The sequence below is a fragment of the Capsicum annuum genome, chromosome 9 (genome assembly GCF_002878395.1).
Source record: "Capsicum annuum cultivar UCD-10X-F1 chromosome 9, UCD10Xv1.1, whole genome shotgun sequence".
Classification (NCBI taxonomy): Eukaryota; Viridiplantae; Streptophyta; class Magnoliopsida; order Solanales; family Solanaceae; genus Capsicum; species Capsicum annuum.
In genome coordinates, this window is record NC_061119.1 from 34,302,953 (window position 1) to 34,323,465 (window position 20,513).

The window sequence follows — 20,513 nt, forward strand, 5'->3', positions numbered from 1 at the left end:
ATTAAATTAATCAATGAGTTAAATTTTCAGAGAATTTAATTTAATTGATTGGTGTCGGTAATTCTAACATGGGGAGTTAGATAAGATATAATGGTAGATTTTGAAATTAAATCGAGGAGTGCAATTAAAATTTTTAGTGGGATAATTTGTAATTTATTATGATATGCTAATTTATTCATTACCGAATTAATATTATAATTGGAAGCCTCTGTTAATAAATTTGTGGTCCCTACTAAGCCTAATTAACTAATCAATTTTTGAAAAGGAAAAGGATTTCTTTTTAGAAGAAGTAATTTTACTGGTCTTCTATATGAAGGGACTTTACTATCAATAAACAATGTTTTAATACCCATAAAGAGCTGAAACATTTTGGCCTTAATAGGGCTAATTAAGGCAAAAACGGTTTTCCCATTATAGTGCCATTAAGGTAGAAGTAATGACCAAAAACGTTTGTCTTTTCTCCTCCCCTCTTCAATGGAAGATTGAGATAAATAAGGGTGTTTTTTTCAGCAGAAGATTATCCTTTTCAAGAAAAAAAGCCACTTGACCACACTAGTGTTGATTAAAAGAGTTAATCATGAAGTAGTAGAAAACAGCAGGCCTGGCAAACAAGGTGTTGAACGAACTGTGCGAAAGCTTCCAGAGGTAAATTTTCTAGTTTTCATTTTGATTATGTTATCTAGATTATGTATAAGTTATATTGATCCTGTATAATTATTGTTTCCGTTGTGCATATTATAACAATCTCTTTGACAAAATCTTATTCTACAGTCATATAATGATACAAGACAAATGGCCACCTTAGCTTTTGATGACATCTTTGGAGGCTAACACCTAAAGGCTCAAGACTTGGTCACCCCGAGAGCACAAGGATATGCAAGGAAGGCCCATTTTGAGCATGACTTAAATCAATCCCGTGTGTGGAAGGTTTCTTGGATTCTTACATTGTTGTTAACCCGAGGACCATAATCCTTGAAGTATAAACCGTCCTCAATTTTGAGAGCATTAAAGAGGTGCCATTTATTCAAGTCCAACACACCTTGGTAGCCCCTTCATTAAGGGTATTTTGGAGGTCTCACATGGTAAATTTACACACCACGGCAGTCCTCTCATTAAGGGAAAAGTGATTTTTTTGTCTTCTTTTGTAATATATTATAAGTAGGACTTTTTAGGTTTTTTCTCATTAGTTATTGAATGATAAAACTATGAGATATTGAAAATCCTCTCTCTTGAGAGTAGACCACCTTAGTGTAGTTCTTAATTAGGGCTTGGACTAGTCATTATAGCTTAGGGTTTGAAAAAACCAATATTGTTCTTTGCTTGGAAACGATGGATCTTGGGGTGAGTAGATTCCCTTGGCGGCCACAGTAAGAACTTGGTTCTTGTTAACGTACTTTGTAGAGGTTTTAGAGTTTAATATACTGTTTAGTTGCTACATTATGTGTTCTCTTTGTGTCAATTTACCTATATTCTTTTTCGTTTAAGTTTTTCTTTGTTGTTTCCGTTTGGTGTCTTATCGTATGGACTGTTTTGTGAAGATTGTGGGAGTTTTTTGCTCATTTAGAAACCATTTGGTATCATAGCATGGCTTGATATTATTCCCACAAGATCAATCTTGGGTTCGTAAACTTGAAAATAAAAAAAATGTGTTAGAAAACTGAAAAATCAAAAAGAGGTAAATTTGTCCATTTTTTGTGTTCTTGGCCGAAATTGTTCTTCTTGTTGTTTTTGTTTTGGCCGAGATTTGTGTCTAGATTTAGGTGTGTTTTGATTGTCTTAGTTGTTTCTAAGTGTTAGTTTTGTCTTCACTAACACCCTTGAGTCTAGATCCAAGTTGAGCTTGAACATTGTTGTTGGTATTGTTGTTACAGTTTCCAGAACTTAAACATTGTTGGTGTTGTTGTGTGGACCGAAAATTGAAGATGACTTGAGCTCGTGTTTTGGGTATTTGGTTGTGGTTTTTAAGCTTTAAAAAGGTGTTGTTGATTGTTGGAGGTTCAATGGGAGGCTAGGTTTTCAAACTTCTATTGAAAGTTCTTGTTGTTCTAGACTATCTTCATGTCTAATTGCAAAAAAGCTCTTCAATAGTGTTGTTTGATCCAAAAGCCAAATAGAAAGAAGTGAGGCCTTTATTAGTCTTGAAAACAAATCCCAAAGACCTATCAAAAGGGAAGGGGGACAAAAACATCTACAAAAGCCTTGGTACTAAAAGAGGGAAAAAAACACTTTTCTAGGTGTCCAATAGAGGAAAGGGCCACCAACCCTTCAAAAAGGTGTCTTGCCCAAAAGGTGTAAGACAAGTCAAACCTTTTTGAATGTGAAAAAGGGCTCCAATCTTGATATTTTTCTTCCCCAAGGCCGAAATACACTTCTTCAAGAATTGAAAATCGAATCAAAATTTCAAAGTTGGAAAAATAAGAACCTTTCAAAAACCGCAACCAATCCTAGACCGCCACATCACCAATTTTTGTACAATACCGAAACTTAGGGCTCAAAATCTTGGATTCTTAGTTTATTATTATTGATTCTTTGTTTCATTTTTTTTATTCTTATACAAATTGACAACTAGTAAATAACTACAAAGTTGTAAATTAGTTTTTGAATACGTTTCTTTCGTGTCTTCGTTATTTGTGTGCTTTTCTCGTTTGTAACTCATAGTAAATTCTTTGTTTCAAGTTCATAAGTGAATTTTGTTTTGTGTATTGAGTCAATCAAAACAAGAATCCATTTATGCCGCCAAGTAGGATTAACATCTTATTGACTACCGGAGTATAAGCAACTTTCAATATTCACCGCTCCAATTGTGAGAATCACAAAGGTGAGTGTATACGAGTGTTGGTGAGGAGCTTTTACTACTAATCTTGTTTGTTTTCTTTTGTTTGTTTTTGTCTTTCTTTTTTTTTTTGTTAGGTACCATGGCTGACCATAATTTCAAGGCCACGTGTTATCGCATCAATGACGATCTTGAAGATATGCAACGGCACATTGAAATTATACGCCAATTGTTACCCAAACTCTTTCCTCAAAATCCAAATGTCCAAACAACTTGCGATGAGATCTCCCCGAAGAAGTTGCTTCCCAAGCTTGTGATGGATTTTTACACTGAGGTAATGATGAACATACTCATGAACGTCAAGGTAAAATACTTAACTCTTACACTTTAGTGCATGTAAATGATGGTCATGTGGCTAATAAGCCATCGAGTGTGAGTAATAGCCTACCTACATGTGAGTATATTGATTCTTTGCCACTTGTGGATGATGTACATATTGTATGAGTGGATACACTAATTGATCCTATAGATGACCGAGTTGACTTTTCTTGTAAGATTGACTTGTGTCCACCTAGTGTTGAAGCTATTGCGTTGAACGAAAGTACATCATCGTGTGAAAATTGTGTTGACCAACTTATTTGTGAAACTTGTCCACCACTTGAGTATGTGTGTGATCCGATTAATAGAACTCAAGTGAGTGAAATACTTGAAAATGTTGGTAAACAAAATGGGAGTGAACCCGAGAGTCATTCTTGGGACAATCTTATGCTTGAAACCTCTTTAAAACTTGATATTGATCTTTTAGAAAGTGAGGAATTTGCTAGTTTCAAATCTTCCCATAAGATAGATCATTCTCTCTTTAGGTATAATGTCTTGTTTGAAGATGATATACACACTCCTAAGGAACCTAGTGGAGAAACTAATGTTATAGATTGCCTTGAAGTATATAGCCAATATGCTAATCCACTATGGTGTGACAAAATTTATCCTAAAGATGAAAATCTCTTTTTAAAAGATAAGAGTACTCTTAAAAGTAAGAAATGTGTAGTCCTTCTTGAAAACCCGAGGGCAAAGGTGTCATTGACTCTTTGGGGTAATGTTTCTAAATTTGCATCCTTGCTTGACACACTTGTGCTTACATTGCATGAATACCAACTTGAGGATGCCAAGTTTCCTATTTGCTTGAAGCAAAGAATGTGTATGTGCTTAAATGGTTTGTCTTCACCCGTGTATACTTTACACTTGGTTCTTTCCTATACTACCTCTTTTCCTATGATGACTTCCATGCTAGTTTTGGATTTGTATTATGTAGAGGTAGGAAACTTGTTGGTTGGTCCACTTGTTATAATAACTATGCCATGTGTGTTTGGTGGACTTTAAGACCAATAGTGGCACAATATTTGATGAGGTCACTTGAAGGGGTAATGAAACAATTGTGCTTTATGGTCCCTAAGTCACGGGTAGCCTTACCTTTAGGACTTCGGGATACTATTGAGTCCTTTGTAGTTTCTTTATCTCTTGATACTTGTCATAACCATGCCCTTGATATTTTTGCTAAGCTTTTTATGACTAACACAACGGATTCATGGTTATATTTCAAGTATGTTCCGCCTTGGCATGATGATGTTTATTATTGTACTAACTCTAACCCTTATGCCATGAGGAAGTTGTGTTTGTTTATCCTTTCTCTTTTTTTGCAAGGTATGAATTCGAGGTCGAATCCTTTTCAAGGAGGGGATGATGATACAAGTCAAATGGTCGCCTTAGCTTTTGATGACATCTTTGGAGGTCAACACCTAAAGGCTCAAGACTTGATCACCCCGAGAGCACAAGGATATACAAGGAAGGACCGTTTGAGCATGACTTAAAGCAATCCCACGTGTGGAAGGTTGCTTGGATGCTTACATTGTTGTTAACCCGAGAACCACAAGCCTTAAATTATAAACTATCCTCGATTTTGAGAGAATTGAAGAGGTGCCATTCATTCAAGTCCAACACACCTTGGCAGCCCCTTCATTAAGGGTATTTTGGACATCGTACATGGTCTATAAGTAGGACTTTTTAGGTTTTCTCTCATTAGTTGTTGAATGATGAAAAAATGAGACATTGAAAATCCTCTCTCTTGAGAGTAGACCACCTTAGTATAGTTCTTAGTTAGGGCTTGGACTAGCCATTGTAGCTTTAGGGCTTGAAAAAGCCAATATTGTTCTTTGCTTGAAAACGGTGGATCTTGAGGTGAGTTGATTCCCTTGGCGGTCACCGTAAGAACTTGGTGCTTGTTAACGTATTTTGTAGAGGTTTTAGAGTTTAATATACTCTTTAATTACTACATTATGTGTTCTCTTTGTGTCAAGTTACCTATCTTCTTTTTCATTTAAGTTTGTATTTGTTGTTTCCGTTTGGTGTCTTGTCGTGTGGACTGTTTTGAGAAGATTATGGGTTGTTTTGTGCTCATTTAGATACCGTTTGGTATCATATAATTTTTTAAGGTCAATCTTAATCAAGCAACTATGGGTGGTGTTTTTCCTGCAACCAAATCCTGGTAAATAAGTATATTCTGGATCAGGGGCGGATCTATTAAGTCCGGTGAGGGTGGCACGCCACCCGCAAATTTCGATGGAAACTCTCTATATATAGCTATATATATAGACTAATATATTAAAATATTAAATCTGCCACCCACAATATCAAAGCACTATTTAGTGCAAGTGGCAAAGTGCCACTTTTGTGTGTATTATTTTTTAGGTTTTTTTCTGTTAAGCACTATTCTATATATATCGAGACTGATATAGTAATTATTAAATTCTATATATATCGAGACTGATATAGTAAATATTAAATCTGTCACTCACAATACCAAAGTGTTATTCTATATATATTGAGACTGATATAGTAAATATTAAATCTGTCACTCATAATACCAAAGTGCTATCTAGTTCAAGTGGCAAACTGCCACTTTTGTGACTAAGCCGTGGGTTCGATCTTGGTCAGTAGCATATCATTTTTTTATTTTTTTTAAGCATTGCTCTATATATAGGGATTGGTATAGTAAAATATTAAATCTGTCACTCACAATATCAAAGCATTATCTTGTGCAAGTGGTAAAGTGTCACTTTTGTGGTTCAAAGGTTGTGGGTTCTATCTTGGTCAGTAGCACATCATTTTTTAATTATTTTTTTTTGTTTAAGCATTGTTGATTAAAATATGGCAATAAGCGTCATTTTTTTTAATTTTTTTTGTTTAAGCATTGTTGATTATTTTTTAAAAAAAAAAATTGTTTAAGCATTGTTGATTAAAATAGGGAAACAAGAGTCATTTTTTTATTTTTTTTGTTTAAGCATTGTTGATTAAAACAGGGAAACAAGTGTCGTAAATGTACCAATTTAAGCATTGTTGATTAAAACATAGCAACAAGCACCATAAATGTACCAGTTGATAATTTTACTTGGCACCCAGAGAATCCGGATCCTGAATCCGCCTCTGTTCTGGATTTAGATCTCCCAGCTACAAATTCACTTTGGTTTGAGGAGACTATACTAACTACCTTTCCTTATGCGTAACTCATTAGCCATTATTGACTTGGAAACCGTGAACTCCTAGTAGAATAGAGTAAAAAAGGACAGTTGGGTGCACTAAAACATTCGTTATACACAAGATTTGGGGATATCATAGTTGTGCATGCTTCTTTTTCTCCACTGGTCCTGGACAAATCATCTTGACCTATACAATCCTGGAGACAAAAGGACGTACATGGCGGCAAGCCTCTTAAACATTTTTGGAACCACGTTTGGTAAGTGTGTGAAAATCAAAATGTGTCCTACCTCTTTATCACTTGTCTAATCTTTTCCCTTGGTATATTTTCACTAATACAAAAAGGATCATTCATTTATATACAAAATAATAAAAAAAATAAGTTCACATAAATGAAATGAAAGTACTATATATTAAATAGTAAGATCTTTACATTGTATAATGCATAATTTATATGTAACTAGTATATTCTTTTATACATATTGCTAACGATTATAATTATTTTTGACAAGAAATTAAATATACTGTTTTTCGTATAATTTTTGCATATGCATACATTATTGAGCAAAAATGACAGATTTTGTTGCACTTGCATAATTTGCTCTAGATCTACCTTTGCTCCTAAGTCCAAACACTTGGGCTGTCTGGGAGGGATTGGCGTAATATATCACTACAACAAATATGATATATAGCTACGAAAGTACTAGCTACGAAATAAAATTCGTCACTAATTATTCACTTTTTGTGACGAAAATTTTATTTCATGTTTAAATTTAAGAGGCACATACTTTTAGTGATAAATATAAAATTTTGTTTCGTAACAAAATTTTGTCCATTAAAATTTCCCGCCAAAAATTGATTTGGCGCCATTTATGAAGTACTATTAACTATGAATTTAAATATATCATTGACACAATATTTTGTCACTAATTGATGTATCCAATTTGTGACAAATTATTTTTTGTCCTAAAACTTATTAATATTTGGTCACGAAAAAATTTGTCACAAAAAATTTATTGATACAGTATTGACGAATTACAAACTGTAGTTAATTATTGTAACTTTAACCACAAAATTTATATTTAATTGCGACCTTATCTTTTGTCACTAATAAATCAAATAATTAGTGACAATTATATTATTTTCTCTATTTAACTACAATTTAGTCACAAAGAATTTTGCACAAACAAAAAATATTTTCAAATGGCTATGATTTAAGCTTAGCAGTTAAATAGTGCAATTATTGGCTACAAAAAAAATTATATTTATAGATGAAAAAAATCATCAATAATAGACACATCTTAATCTAAATACAATAAAATTAGAGTTTTATTCTATAATAAATATACACTAATAAGCATAGTTTTCTCTAAAATAATAGATTATATTGCTGACTAATTGGATCAATAAAGAAGTAGATCCATTGAAGATAAATGATCAGCTGAGTCTTGAAAAAACGAAAATAGCCACATCAAGACTGATCCCTACAGATATAATCAAAGATGATCAGGTGAGTCTTGAAAATATCGAAATAGACAGAATAATTTCTACAGATATGCCTCATTTGTTTGCATTTAATAGAAGTTTGAATCTGAATGGTTCAAACTTCAGATCATTAAGTGCATTTATTTTTTATTATGATTTTAGCTTTTACTAGGTTTGAATAGGTTTTAATCATTCTAATTTAGAACCAAGTACTCTTAATATCATTAACAGGTATTTTAATATTGACCGACACTCTATCCATAATCATCAGTCACCAACAGTAACCATCTCTATCATCACCACCATTGTCAACCACTACCTTCCACTACCAACCACCAACCACCTTCATTATCACAACCACCATTGACAACAAACATTGCTACCAACCATTATTGTCAACCGCTACCACACCTACCACCTTCATTATTCTAATTATATCCACCGTCACCACCACCGCCAATGACACCACCATCATCAGCCACTATCGATCAATCTCTACTATCGACCAACTTATCTATCACAACTAGTACCACTGCTAACTACCATTAATACATCATTAACCTCCACACATTCTTCATCCACCACTACCATTGTCACTAGTGTCGCCACTTCTACCACCACTTCAACCACTATCATCGCCTAGCAACCATCTCCACCATTACAACTAACAACATCTCCAAGTAGCACCAACACATCGTCAACCATCATGCATTCATTTTTCGGCAATCACAATCAACTTCTCTAACTACTATTATCAATCAACTTCACATCACAATTACCACCACCACTATCAATCGCCACCATCATAACAGTCGCTACAATACCAACCATCACAACTATCACCACCAACATAGCTAATCATTAACATCAATCCTTGCCACAATCACCATTACAAACTATATCACTATTACAAACTATCTCCATTATCACTAACAGACATAAATATTTTTTTAATCAAATAATAATTTCATTGTATTAAATTACATATTTATCTAATAAATAATTAATTTTTTATTTAAATTATATTTTTTTACTGTATATATAAATAAAAAAAAAATTACATTTAGACATTGAAAAATAAACAGTCTTAATCATTCCATTTTCAGATCTAGAGATAACATCTTAATTAATCAGATATGTATTCAAATTCAGACGTCTAAATCTTAATAAAAATAAATGCAGTGATAATCAAAGTAACGGGAAAATAATAATTGAGATAATGTCCAAATTTCGATGTGTGTGAGATTTCATTTTTTACTGTTCTTTTTTCTCATTTTCTTTGTCTTGTTAATTTTCTTTTTCCTCCTTTATTGTTTATTTATTTTATTCTCAAATCATGTTATTTTTATTTTCTTCATTCACCTTGATTAATTTTTATTTCCTTATTTTTGTAATTTTGTTTTATTCTCTTTGTTTTTCATTTTTTTATTTCTTGTTCGTTTTCTAATTTTATTTTTTCCGTCATTATCTTTTATTATTCATCATTTGGTTTGTTCTTATTATTTATTTACTTTTTATATAATAAAAAAGGTAATTAATATAGTCAACATCCGTTCTTTTTATTTTTTTTATAATTTTCTCTATTCCTTTTTATTTTTTCTTTCTTTTCTCCTTTCTTTTTTTCTCGTTTATTTCTTTATCGTTTTCTCCCTTTTCATCCATTTTTCTCAAGACATACTATTTTTTTATTTTTTTTCATCATAATCTAATTTTATACTCAATTTTTGATTTTTATTTTATTTATTTCTTTTTTTGAATTTTATTTAATTCCTTTTTATGTTTTTCGATAATCTAATTTTATTCACTTTTTTTGCTCTTTTTCATTGACGTATATTTGAGTCCTTCAGTTTGACATTATCCAGTCCTTCATGATACCATCATAGTATATCTATATATTGGAGATATACTGACATAGTATCATGAAATATTGTTTCAATTATATATATACTAGTTCCAGGAGATCTGTGCTAAGCCCGGGCCCAAACTCAAGATATAAAGATAAAAATTTTAATTTAAAATATGATTTGTTATATACTTTTTATTTTATAATTAATATAATCTAATGATATGTCAAACATGTCTTGTTAATAATTTTTTCTAATTATTAAGGTTTTTAATTTCATAATTAGATAATTTTTAAGGAAAAAAATATTTGTGAGAAAAGAAAGTATTATCGGAGAATTAGAATATATCAAAGGACCACAAAAAATTTAATATTTTATAAAATAATATGATTTAAAATATTTAAATAATTATAATTTGATGAAGATCATAAATTAAAAAATATTTTTATTTTTATGATTTTGTGAGTATCTTTTTTTTTTTGTTAGCTAGGAATTTATATTAATAATACTTTTTTTTGGTAATATATATTAATAATACTAATAATAAGTTGATATTACATACCAAACTATTTAGTCTGGGTTAAACACAAAATAAGAGTTTCCCATATGAAGTTGGGGATCATTACAAGGATTAACCTGTCTTCTAAAAATAATTTCTACCATGTCTAGTCAGGCTACTTTTCGGAAAAACATCGGAGAAACTACAAAAGTTTTTGTTCCTTCAAAGTCAGCACATATTGCTCCCTTCTTTGCCGTTGCTTCATATTTTAATTATTACTTTATCTTTTTTAATGTTTGCAAAGAAAAATAATATATATAAGGTATTATTTATTAAGTGATCTTATTTATAATATATTTTTTTAGAATTGCACTATACTAATCTATAATATATTAAATGTGTGAAGATTCTTAGAAAAATGATTTGAACTATTTACCCTTCATTAAAAGTCTTTACTTTAGACAAAATCGTCTTTTCACTATTTTTTTCTATAATATTTAAGAATTAAAAATTAATTAAATATATTTATGGTAAAATGTTTACTAAGTAGAAGTCATTCTACCTTAAATAAGTTTATTCCTTCTTAAAAGTGAATAGGAGACTTCAACTTGACTTAAATATGCTCACATTGATTCCTTCCTTTTTTAGTTATTTCGTGACCATGAAGATTTAATTTTTTTTTTTAAGTGGAACTTTTTTGTATATAATTTGTATAAAATTCTAATTAGGTTAGAAAATCACATATAATATAAAAGAAATAACAATGAACCTACAATTGAGTTTTTCTCAATGAACCTACATGTATTATAAGAGAATACATATATTTGTATTTTTTTGTCTTTTGCGATTTGAGAATATTATTAACTTAAAAAATAGCATCCTTAATCTTTATGCCTCAAAACAGTAATATTACTATTATTTTTTGGTTGAAGCTTCTTTGTTGAGGCTTTTGTTACGAGGATTTATATCACTTTGAATATTCATTGTAATCAGGGGGCCGTGATAATGCCAATTGCTAAAATTTTGGAGTTTACGGCTCAAGTTAGTTTTGTTATTGTAAGTTTGATATATATCGATATGAGAACTTTTGATTGAGTTTTTCTTGCTCTATTGGTTAGTTTTCTTTGTGGATATTTTGGGTTGCTTTTCCGCTAAGAATATATTATAATGTTTGTTTTGATTGTTACTTAAATTTTATTATAATTAAATTCATCATTTAAGTAATGATTAAAAGTCCTATTTTTGTAACTATCGATTTGGTGCGATCCTGTCCCTCAATTCAAGGATTGTGTGCTTGTCTATCCTACTCCTTGATTGTTGGATTTTTAGAGATGAACATTCCACTATTCTTGGAATACTAAACACGGTTACATATTTACATAAGTAAGTTTGACACCTCTATCTTAGTCTTGATCAGCTATAATATTGTTTTCTGAATAACACACCTTTTAGGGCATGTTTACTTGGCTGATAGTTGGTTTAACATTGTGCAGGTGGTAGCCATTAGTGGTATCATCTGCAGCATGTTTTTCATACTTATAATCTTTTATGCCCTATTGAATGGGCTTATTGGATCATGAGTTTTATTGTCAATTAAAGACAGATCCATCGGTGATTAGAAGCTTTTGTCCATGCTCTCATTGCCGATACACTTGATGGATCAAATGGTTGGTTACCTTTTTTTCCCCTCATTTCGTCTTTATTTATCATGCTATTATATTAAAAGTGAAAAGCCCCTTAGTGCAAAGTTAGATTATTACAATGCCTCTCAAAAAGTTGAATTTTAAGTCCTTTATACCTCAAATACTTAATTCAATTATGTGATTTTGACCCAATTGCTTATGAAATATTTGTTTGGATATGTGAAATTTCTGGGTAAGTTTTGGTCATTTTGTTTTTCTGGTGGACGACTTTTGCTTCCATCTATCTTTTGCTGCAAAGAATCTGTTTGTACCAACAATCATGCTGGCCAAGGTGTCTTTGTAGATCAATTGAGTTGTAGAGCATAATACTCAAATGATTGAATTGAATCAGAAAAGGGGAAGGTACGTACCAAGGATATAACCTTATAGGAGGGTATCGCGGTCATGAATTACTTTGTTGCACTTATGTCGGGCATTTTTGAAAGCAGTTTTCTATCTCTATGAGATACGATGAAATTAGTTTACTTGTGAAATTACATGGGGTATGTTATTATTTCTACATGCGTCATGTGTTTTGAGCCTTTCTTCGTAAATTTTTTTGGTTCTTTTGTACTTTTAAAATTAACTTCTATTAATATACATGCGTTCCTTATGTCATTTGGTTAGTTGCACATAATCAAATCGCTTCATATTATTTGAATCTCAACATCTTATGAAGTTATTGTGTTATAGCGTTGAATCTATTTAAAATGCCAATATTATTTGAACTACCTATCATTCATTAAAAAACTCTACAATGGATTCTATTATTGTCTTAAACATATATCGTAGAATCTGCTTTGTTTCTTTGGAGAAAAATTAGGTTTAATTACTTTAAGATCAAGTTAGTTTTCATCTATAAATAAAAGAGTTGTTATTCACAGTAGAATATTTACAAATTGTAATTCTTGTGTTGGTCAAATCTAATTAATTTCTTATTTTATGTTTGCAGCATCTGCTCATCGATCTCATACAAGTATGACTTTCGATAATAATAATAATAATAATAATAATAATAATAATAATAGTATAATAATAATTATTATTATATTATTGTTATCATCATCATCATTATTATTATTTAGTAGAAGATTTTTCGGAAATAACCTCTTACCCATAAAAAGAGTAATAATAAGGTAAGTCGGTAAGAATAAGTTACGTGTACGTGTATGTTATTATTGCAGCAGATATTAGATGAGCTTATAGTAGACCTTACAATGGCTAAAACTTTGCTTTGGACATCTACCTTTTTTGTTTCTATCTATATTCTAGATCGAGTAAAGCAAGTCCGCTATATTTATGGTTTGAATAAATAATTTATTGCTGGTGGTAATTAATTCGTCAAGCGGAGTAATTAAAGAATATTGTTGTTAACGCAACACAGACTTCAGGGATACTTGAATACTATTTCAATTTATTACATTATGCGTGGTGCCTTACTATTTGAGAAGTTAACAACATACTCCCTCCATCTCAAATTATTCGTCCCAAATTGAGATGACATATTGATTAAGAAAAATAATTAATAACGTGATTAGTTTACCATAATAACCCTATTAAATGATGTTTATATTTTAATTTGAAGAAAAGATAATTAATGGGAAGGGTAAAACATGAAAAAAAAAAAATTGTCTCTTCTTGATTAATGAAAAAGACAAGTAAAATGAGAAATCAAATGAAGAAATTTGAAACGAATAATTTAGGACGGAGAGAGTATTATAACTTTTTATAATAAATAAAAAGTTTTTTTTTAGTTAACTTCTATAATAAAAGATTCGTTGACACTAATCTTAAAATACATATAAATAACTTTGTCTAATTTCATTTTTTTTGTCACTGATCCAAAAAATTACGTTCAAAAGAAACTTTATTTGAATCTCGGGATTCAAAAGGTATCATATAAATTGTAATGTAGAAAATGCTTTGATAATATGTAATGTTTAAACATAAATAAATATTTTTAATATCAAGCGTTGAATTTGTATCTTCTGTATCTTAAATTTCTGTAGCAACTTCTCAACATGCTTTATGTTACCATATTTTTTTGTTTCATGTTGTAGCATTTAGAGAATTTTATGTCTCCCTTTATTTAATTTTGGTACAAGTTTGGACATATTTCTTTATTTAATTTTGATACAAGTTTGGACATATTTTTTTTACGTGTACATAGAACATGATAAGTGTGCCATTTATATTGAATCAAATGATGGAAAAAGAATCATTGCTAAATAAATCTTTCAAGATGCACACGTTGGACGTCTGCATCAGAAGAATTATGAAAATTTTATATATTCAAACTCACCGTAATATAGCCTATCTATATATGCGCAATGACTTAAGAAGGAAAATCACAATGCAGACTTGATTAATCACGTAATTGTGGTGGAGTGTTGTAAGCGCACAAACTTAGTCAAGTGAATGGCCATTATACCAATAAATTCTCTTATGCTTATGGCAAATATGTTTGTCAATGACCCTTAGTTGGTTTAGAGTCTTCATTATTCAGCTATTGAATGTTGGGTTCAAGATCAAAGTATGAACGGAAAATGGAGGGAATCAAGTGGAGGAAAAAATTGTGATAACAATCAAAAATGGAAAGTCTACTAATTCTTCTACATTGGTGGGAGAAGAAAACTTTCAAGTGTTTATATTAAGGAACATTTACTCCACATGGTAAGTGGGGCAAGAATCAAGAGGTGCCTCGTTTCATCGTCGTCGCTCGATTTGGATTTGGATTTGGAAAATGATTGATTGATGAGATCTATTTTTTTGGACAAAATTTATCTGAACAATCCGAAAAACCAAACCAGTTTTTGTTTATAATTTTTTGAACCTCCATTAACGTGCATGCATGCAGTGCAGAAACCTATTTTTTGAAATACTCCGTATGATCATCTAATCGTTGAGTGAGTTCGAAGAGAATTCGAAGGTACCACTACAGTCGGATTTTTGTTAGGCCATTTTATCCTGGGAGGGAAAATTTCGCAACCTCGGGTACTTGAGGGGAATTATATCCTAAAGGACACTTCGTGAAGTTGAAGGACTTGGCCTTTTTCTTTTTCGTCTAATTTTCTGAAAAATACACTTCTTTGAAAGGTCTTTTTGATCTTGTATTGAGGGTGTTACATAACTTCATAAGTGTTCTTGTTTTATACTTGAACTTGTGTTGAAATTGTTGTGCCGAAATATAGATTTTGTGAACCCAAAAACAATATTGAATTGTGTCACGGTTAATTTAGCCTTCTTATTGTGTTATATATATATATATATATATATATATATATATATATATATATATATATATATATGGTTGTTAGATTGTACTGTTTTTGTCTGTTAATTCTCTTTAGACTTAATTATTTTGAACTACATTAAATTGTCACTTAGCATGGTGTTGTTGTGAGTGTGTTTCTATATAACTACAAGTTAGAGCTATTATTTTACAAATCACTTTTGATAATAGCTACGCAACTTAATCCAACATGGGGAAAAGTCATGGTTTTCATCTCAAACTATACACAAAAAGTCTAGGTCACACCCAAACTATCATAGTGACCTATATAAAAGTGAAACTATTACCTCTCCGCGACACCCATGCCAAAGTTTAATGAGTGGAGTGTACTCTACTTGCCCTGTGGTGATGTCACGTGTTTAATTTAATTTTTCTATTTAATTAATGGACCCTTAAATAAACCTAACCCTACCCAACTAATTTAACCCAATTCTAACCCCACCCAACCCAAATATTTCACCCTACCCGATCCATTCGAGTAGAATATGAATTTAAATATCTTCTTCTTCCTATCCAACTAATTTAAATCTTTTTTTCTTCCCTTTTCATCATTGATAAATTGAAGAAAAAAGAGAAATTCAAAGAGAGGAACAAACAATGGTAAAACATATGTTGAGTATAGAAGTTGCAGTGAAAATTCGATAGGCGGTGATAACGTTATTATTACCTGTGGCAGGTGCGGGAAGAGAAGACAAAAAGAGAAAGGGAAAGTTTCATTGACAATTGTAAGGCGCCATTAGAATTTAGTAGTGGTGCAGGTGCGAATTTGTGGTGGTTTTTGTAACTTTGGATGTTAACAATGGTGATATTGTGATTCTGATGACAATTTTAGTAGTGGATGTTGAATTTTATGGTGGTTGTTTGTGATTTTTGTGATACTAATGGTTGTATTGTGATTCCGATAATGAAATCTATGGTGGATTCTTAAAATTATTGTGGTAAAGTTTTGATTTTGATGATGATGGTGTCAATGGTGTTGTTTTAATGGTGATTTTGGTGAAGAAGAAGCAATTGAAGAAGGCGGGACCCACATAATAAAATGAATAAATAAGAAATTTAATTTTATTAACATTTTTCAATTGAAAAAATAATTAATCTAGCTAATTGTATATATTAAGAAGAATATTAGGAGTTCTTAATGATATAATGACAAATGAAATAGTGACACGTGTGCAATTATGTTATTTGAAAATTTTTTTCCTTCCTCTCACGCACCTTAGGAAGGTGAATACATCTATCTGCCGCGTCACCTTCTAAGTTGGAAATAGTTTCATTTTTATATAGTATAGGTGTGTAATAGGTCACTATGATAATTTGAGTGCGATCTAGATTTTTCGTGTATAGTTTGGAGTGGAAATCATGACTTTCCCATCCTACATGTAGAGGAGACTCCTTTATATTCATGTAAATTATATGTCAAAAACAAATTTGTCTCAAATAAAATTTTTCAAAGATATTATTTCTATAATTTTTCAAAAAGTTTAAAGTTGGATAATACGTTAATTTAGTGTCATCATATACTTTTACCGTATTTTCGATTATTTGTATTTTGAATTAGGGTGACATAAATACAAGTTTAATTTGTATGCGATTGGTTTGTCTCACTTCTTTTCATCCTGAATTTTAGATTCACCCTTTCAATATATTTTTAAATTATTTATTTAACTATCTAATTTATAATTTCTTTTTGTTTATGAAGTTTCGAGAGATGTATGTTTATGTTTATAAGGTGGATGCCAATTAATTGGCATGACGTAAAAGTGCAACACACATATACTAAAATTAGAAGAACACACATTTTTCCATTTAAATCATGAATATAATGTTTCATATATTGCAGCTGCAATTGCAATATAATAATATACTTTGTTCTTCTTGTATTTAATCTTTTGTACTGACGAAAAATATACGTGCAATACACGTACACTAAACTAGTAAGAACTATAAGAGTGTAGTTGAAATTCAATGCAAACTATAATTTTGAATTAAAATTATTTGGAATGATTTTTTGAGCTAAATTGATTGTTAATTAAAGATAAATAGAGTTTTAATTAAAAGGTAATTTAATAAGTGACAAGAAGGGACCAATAATAAAAGTCCAAGTGGGATTGGTCTTAAGCATAATAATAAGAAAAAAAATATATATTAGAAAAAGACACCATTAATTACCATGTGATAATCTTACTTAACAAAAAAGATGAAATACTTAAAATACCATTGTTAGGACTACTAAAATTGATATCCTATCTTATATATAGTATATATAGTAGTAATAAATATATATAGTAGTAATACATAGATATTTCTGTAAAACTAACTAAAAAATAAAGGATGTTAGATAAAATAAAAGTATTATGTTGGTCTATATATTTTTGAGAAGTCATTGTTGTTTTAAGAAAAAAATAAAGCAACACATGCTAATTCATCCATGTGGCTACTCGATTTAAAAGTTTGGACGCCTTAAAATTTAAAATTTGTGACAACTCAACACCTTTTACTTTTTAATTATGGGGTGTAAGTGATTTAATTCTTGTAATTGACAGAAAAAATTTTGTGAGGACGATCAATTTGAGACATCCTCATTACTTTATTGTGAAGTAAAATAATATCAACTTAATAAAATTTTTTAGTTATATAATAATTTACTTACCTAACTAAGATTAACTTTTCTTTGAAAAAACTAATACTACCTTCTTATTATGTAAAACATTATTTATTTTGAACTAAGTGTAAGCTAATAATACTACTCAATACTCCCTAAATCCAAATTTATAGATTTTTTTTTGTCATTCCCAAAAAAAAACACATTTCTATATTTAGTAATAATATAGCTTTAAAATTTTATTTTGTTTTTAATGAAATGATTATATAGTCATACAAATATCTATGACTTATTTAGATCTTATGTTTCAAAGGTCTTTTTTTATTTGTTAAATTTTGTGTCAAGTCATGCTACCTTATATAAATTGAGACAGAGAATAAAATATAAATTGAGCGAGGAAGAAAGAGAAAAGAATGTTCACACAAAAGATACTGTAAAGACGACAAAAATTCAACTTCTTATGTTATCATAGAGGACTGTTTCTGTGTACTCCATATCATCATAGTATATCTATATATTAATATGGTATCATAGAGCTAGGACTTCTTAATTCCTTCTAGATACTCATCAGTATACCATCACAATACATTTATATATTGGCATAATGTCACCCTTCACTAAGCCACTACTCAGTCCTCTATGATATAATCACAGTATATCTATATACTGATGTAGAGTCATGTAGACTACTTCTTCCCTTCAGTGAGACGTTTACCATCACAATATATATTCATATTGACATGTTACTATAGAGGGCTACTTCAGTCTTGCAATGAGACACACCTCATTCAGAAATAATACCATCACATTATATCAATATACTGCATATATAGTATTATCTTTCAATGTGACACTCCTCAGTTCTCCATTTAATTAGAGTATATCTATGTATTAGCATGGTGTCATGGAGGGCTTTATTCCTTCTAGATACTCATCAGAATACCGTCATAATATACCCATATATTGACATAGCATCATCCCTTTAATGAGCCACTACTCAGTACTCTATGACTCAATCACAGTATATCTATGTACTGACATGTGTAGAGGACTTATTTTATCCTTCTGTGACATACTCCTCATTATATCATCATAATATATCTATATACGAATATGATATCATCTTTTAATAAGGCAGTACTCAAGTCTTCATGATACCATCATAATATATCTATATATTGATATGATATCCTTGAATACTGTTATACTTTTCAGACGAGTCACTACCCAGTCCTTTATGATACAATCGCAATACATTAATATACACCATCATCTTATCATTGATGCCTGCTTCAATCCTTTATTAAGACCTCCACCATTGCAATATATATATATACTATCTTGATATCATTGATATCTGCTTAAGTCCTTTAGTTAGACTTCCATGATACCATCACAATATATTTATTTATTGACATGGTAAATTGATGTCTACTTCATTCCTTCAGTGAGATATTCATACCATTACTATATATTTATGTATAGAAATGGTATCATTGAGTAAGCTTAAGTCCTTTAATTCAAAAAAATAAAGTTTACATTGCTAAATTTCGTTTCAAGACAAACCATGACAAATAAATTGAAATGGAGTGTATGTTTTGTTTTCATGCAAAAATAACTAATTATAAAAATATATATATATCATTAATTTTGATTTTAATAAACAAGCTAGTGCACTTTAACATGTTTTTTTAATTTATTTCTTACTATAGTATAATTATTTAATTGGTTTAAGTCTTGTGAATCCAGAGGTAGTTAGATAATATTTTTATCTTTGTGTTTTATTTTTATTTTTATTTTTTTAAATAAAAATGCAACAATATAGAAAAATTCATTTGAAAAAGCATTTTACATATTTGGAAACTACGTAAAAAGTCCTATAAGTCATAAAAAGTGACAATTCTAAATATTTAAAATACATATAAAAATAATTACGAGTCATATAAAGACTCGTTTGAATCTTAAAATTCAAAAGGTGTCACATAAATTGGGATGAAGAGATTATTAAAAAAAATAGCTAGTTACTATTATTTGTATTATTTATTTTTGCACCAATAAATCTTTGTAACTAATTAAAATTAAAGCATAGGCTTGAAATTTTAAAATATGGATTTGGGAGAAGTTAGTACAAAAAGTACTAAACTTGAAGAGCTAGATTTACCTCAAAATCTCGATTTATTAAATAAATGGACTCTTCCAACAATTGACATAAAAACTATTTATGAATACGGTTATTCTGATAAAATTCTGCATAAACAAATTGTTAAAACTACCGAACAATCTATTGCCTTAAATGCTGATGAACAAACTATTCACTTGCTTAATAAAAATGATGTACATACTTTTAAAAATCGTTATAATTTCATGCATATTGGCTTAGTACAAATTGCTTTTAAACCCCTTACTCTGAGAGGTCTGTCAGAAATATTTTTAACGGCACTACGTGATGCTAGAAATCTAAATTTTAGACAATCTTTAATGGGAACTAATGAATCTACTTTTGCATATGGCCTTATTTATTTTAATGTTCAACCAAATTTACAATTATCCTTGACTGATAGAAATATTCTTGATGTGTTGACCTTAAATGTAAAAATCCATGGTTATAATTATGCCCCTGGATCTGAACTCATAGGAATATCTTATCGTATTTATTACTGTCTTATGACTACAATGACTCCTAAATGTAGATTAATTGAAGATCCTTCCGATTATACCATTCTTATAGAAACCAATTTTCTAAAACCACTACAGAAAAAATTAAAAAAGGATGTAGAATATAACTATAATGAAGAAGATAAAAAA

General features: G+C 30.1%; 1 long non-coding RNA gene across 1 annotated transcript; it reads left to right on the top strand.

Annotated features, from left to right (window-relative positions):
* Positions 1-242: 242 nt before the first annotated feature.
* Positions 243-1,437, top strand: LOC124887308. Its single transcript, XR_007044769.1, has 2 exons — positions 243-645; positions 772-1,437. It is a non-coding gene; the product is annotated as an uncharacterized LOC124887308 (long non-coding RNA).
* Positions 1,438-20,513: the final 19,076 nt, after the last annotated feature.